We start from the raw sequence: 4,830 nt of genomic DNA on the forward strand, positions 1-4,830 counted from the left end.
TATATATAAACGTCGGTTGATCTAAGAAGATCTTAAAATATAGGCAGATCAAATATATTAAGCTGTTACAAGCGAATCCGATAGACTTTGAAATTAAATAACTTTTGGGCTAGTAGGACTAGAATAACAATTTAGTATACACTAGAGATGCTCCCTTTATTTCTTAGGCACTTATCGCAGCGCTCTGCCGACATCTAGACAGCCATATACTGAGCGGATTGAAAGTAATGTTGTATTTCCCTTTGCTCTATCCAGGAAATAATTCAGATATGGTGATAAGCAACTTCGGCATCAAGTAACCAGACTGCTTGCTTCCGATTGTCGCGCCGTCATTCCATGTGTCTTTTGAGGGACTTGAGATAGCGAGGTGCATTCATTGTTTCATTTTTAGCGAGCAGCTCACACATGCCCCTGACGTCCATTGCAAACACCCCCATCACGTTATGTTTTTCTCTATTCGGAACTACCACTGAAAGCGATTTCTCAGGTCGACGCCATTCTTTTGTCTTGGTTCTCTCCGACTGGTGCTTCCGTTCCTCTTCTATAGTGACCGTATGGTTGATTTAAGTTCCGCACCTGGCATACACCATATCCATCTGACCTGCAATCAATTCACGAAGGGCTCATTTTTGGTAAGCTTCCGCATTTTCAATATTTGGGTTGTAATTCGCGCTGCACGTAAAATGTCAGTTTCAGCCGACAAAGCTTTTAAACCTCAAACCCAACCTTTGTAAAAAGCATCCTCAATCGCGGCAGTGAATTCTTATCCTTCGAAGTCCAACATCTGGTCACCTTTCCACTTATCTTTCCGCGCTTGAAATATCTGCATCACTTACGTGCTGTGCTTTTGCATTAACGCCTTCTTGTCTAATATCTTCCCCAATCTCAGGAAACAAGTACTTGGCCACTGAGTCTGATTTTTGTAATTAAAAGATGCTTTTCCTTCTGAGCTAATTTGTTATAGAGTAAAATTGACCGATTTCACTTCTAGATATCCAAAATAGTGGAAGATTTACGAGTTAAATGTCGTCTAGTAATTAAAAAATTACTTCATTCCAAAGACCCCCGGATCCGCTCATAACATTCTATTATATTGTTTAGTGTGCAGCGTAATGACAGTGCGAAACTGTCGATTTTACCATTAACGCAAGTTGAATACAATATGCCATCTGCAACAGTGGTTGGCGTCCAAGCCAACATCCATAAGGCAAAAATGGCTTGCCTTTAAAAAGAAGTCCAGAAATTTGGTCTCAGTTTATTTCGCTGGATTTAAGGCCACTCTAAGGCCAGTCTCATTGTCATCAGCCAACAAATAACCTAGAACACAATGTTGTGATGCATTCATTAAACAGTTGTCGGGCATTAGTTTAGACTTGTAGTCCACACTGGTTTAATAAACTCTTCATAGTGACCTTACGTTGCATCCTAGACACATCTAAGCTTTTCTCCCGTAATTCCTAAATTATGGCTCGATTTAGCTTAAAGGTATTTTAGTCCAAATTTACCTAACAAGATACCTTATAGGGATTGCATTTGCCACAAGTCTTCGATCACTGGATGTGTGGAACGTTCCAGCAATCTATATGTATTCCTAAAGTAGATCGTTTGTATCAGGGACCTTTTCCGCTCGAGCGATGTGTTCATCGTATTGATAAATACAACAATGAGGAACCTGATTTCATTACCTGCTATATACATTCAATTTATTTATTATTATACGGATCCCATAAACTTTTCCGGAATATTTACTACATATAGTAACTGAAACCTGCATTCCATCGTTTCGTTCATTTTGTAACAGTGGGGATGCATTTCGGACGTTACGCCATAATATGTCTACTCAATGTTGGTAGTGCGGCTCCTAAGGTTTATATCGTTATAGAACTCCGACTAAGAATTCTACACCAATCGTTTACTTGCAACCGGTCGAGTGCGTATCTCAACTCCGTACAAATGCCCAGAATGCGTTCTCCTCAGTGATCCTCTTATTAAAAGTACTTTTCAGCAATAGAAATCACACAGTCTGAACTATAATAGCTACAGGTCGTAGATTTATCTGCAGATTCTAAATAATGGGACCTTGCCTCCTCTGTATTGACTGTCGTATCTGTCTAACATTTACCATGCTCTTAATTTAGCAGTCGGTCAATGTAGATTTGCTATTGACGTACGTTAGTATCCGATATCGGCAATATTGCAAACGGATTCAAAAAAGCAAACGAGTTGGGCTGCTCTGGCAAGCTGCTGAGCATAGAGAAGTCCATCAGGATAACATCCGAACATTGACGGAATCGCCGGCAATGGATTTCTTGGCCAATCGACGACAACAATACAACTACTACGAGATGGGTAAAGGGAGGCGGGTAGAGTTGAGGAGAAGGTTGAAAGGACAGTTATGGGACGGACGGCCGAGCTTTGGATGGTATCAAGAATCTTGGTGTACAGGAGTAGGATGTCAATTCTCCTTTTCCATCCTATCGCAGAGGGCAAAAAGGCAAGACACGAGTACAATAGAAGTTTCCCACAGGGAAGTCTCTATCTTGGAAGTGACTAAGTTGTAAGTGACTACAGATGTGCATGCGTTGTGTGACACCGGTGACCGTATGTCGGTTTGTCTGTACGTCCGCAAACCTCCTCCGGTTGCCTATGGAGGCTCATCTGACATTGGCCCTGTGAGAGTGCGCCTACAAAATAGACTTCAGTGTCCGTCTTCCGATGTCCATTGCGTCCACTGCCCTCCGGTCCGTGGTCATCTAGCTCGATCAAGCGGCGCCCCGGAGTCCCACAATTCCATTTTCTTACGGTAGAGCCGGGGGTCGTGCCATCAGCATTTCCTGTCAGGCGTCATTGTGTGCAGCACGGCTCTACCACTGCTGCCTCTGAGGATGGGTATTACTATCCACAATCGTCACTATACGAAAAGTACAACGTCAGAGAGAACAGTTCTCTGTCGATTCGCTCTCTCCTACTTTCTCGAAAAGACCGGACGCAACGGACAGATCGAAGGAGTCATTCGGAGCTTGGGCATGATGGACTCCTGCAGCGTGGAACAGAAGCAAAGCGACAGAAGGAGGCCAGTGATCGCAAGGAACTAAAGACGATCGGGGTCGGACGGTGAATTTGATCGCCAAGGAAGTTACAACTGACTGCGCGTTTTCGCTCTCTCTTCTCCCCCCTCTCTCTCTCTCACTCTCTCCCCTCTCTACCTAATCAACAGGCAGATCTGAACACAGGAAGAACGCTTCATCAAATCATTGGCACTACCAACGTTCTTTCGCTGACATCGTCTTACAGTTAGGCTTCAGAATGGCCGTACTGAAGAATGTAATATGCCACGCTATGCTGAATTAAGACATACAAGGTAAATCCCGAAATAGTATGGAACGTCATTAAATTAAAGTATTTCAAGCGGATAATTTTCACAACCGGGTCACCATGCGTGACCCTTGACGTATCATGACGTCCTTGATAAAAAACAATATGAAACAGCGACGGCTGCTGGTTGTAACCATTAGCCCATGCTATATACTACACGTACAATCAAACAACGAACGCGTAATATACTAAGAATTAAACATGTATATTATGTAATTTTAATGACGCCAAGCGGGTGTTTTGAGAAAACATTTTATAACCAGCCATGTATAAATCCTGAACAAAAAACATCTTTAGCTCGTTAAAGTTTGTGAATACGATACAAAAACATTCAGTGTTAGTAACGATAATTGATGTGGACATTGAAAACGTTCAGAATACAAGGACGACTGCGAATCGAAAAATGGGGTTTGCCAAACCCAGTGATGAGGTATAGCTAGGATCTACTGATAGATCGAACTTCAAAAAAACAGATTAGGCCCAATATCTGCAAATTCTAAAAGGAAAATAATTTTTTTTCCAATTTTTAGATTAGGTGAAGGACAAAAGAAGGATATATCTACGTCGTCCAATGCACCACAAAGCAAATTCAACGAAAGACGCAAAAGGCCGTGGTCATCGTGAAAGGCAATGCGATTGTTAATAACTACTGGTTGCGGTTAATGAAGGATAAGCCCATTATGATCCATCAGAAATCGATTTGCTCAAAATGAGAAACAACACGCTTCGACAGGCCTGTAGACCCAGCCACGCACACATACAGGCATTGATTTACCTCCTCATTCTGCATCGAAGGAAATTTAAACTGTACGTTTGTGTCGGAATATACCGAAACGAGTAGATAAATAGAAAATATGTTCTTTCATTCGTCTATAAGGTCTGTATAAATACATAATAAGATCCTAACAAGCAGGAAAGATGCTTTCAGCTTGAACGAAAATCTCGTTTCACTACCGGCACGGCCTTTGTACTGCGAACGTAATATAGTACGCCTGTCTAATTTCTTACAGAAAAAGATTGTCACTTATTGAAGTTGAATCGCTTTGATTTAATCGTTTACCATCCATAGCACCGAGCCTTATTAGCCATAGGCCGACTGGCTTGATTGATTGATTGATAGAATTCACAGTAAGCGGCGGACCTTTACGCCTGAAACAATGTTCGCGTCTATTCATATTATCGTCACGTAGTTGTTTGATAATATATATGTATATATATATATATATATAGTAGTGAGTTTAATTAATCGTAAATTGCCAAAGTAAATTGCATTCGACGCCAATTGAAAACGACCACGAAAAACAAACCGTTAAATATGGCTAAAACTAACGAGCAAACAATTCAATCTTTTAATATTGACATACGACGGGTGCATCGTTTCGATAACAACATTGGTGCTGCCTTCCGATATGAGCGTATGTTACATAAGAAGCAATAACGAGCAGTTCATATATA

The sequence above is a fragment of the Varroa destructor genome, unplaced genomic scaffold (assembly GCF_002443255.2).
Source record: "Varroa destructor unplaced genomic scaffold, Vdes_3.0 BEIS01000001.1, whole genome shotgun sequence".
NCBI classification, from domain to species: Eukaryota; Metazoa; Arthropoda; class Arachnida; order Mesostigmata; family Varroidae; genus Varroa; species Varroa destructor.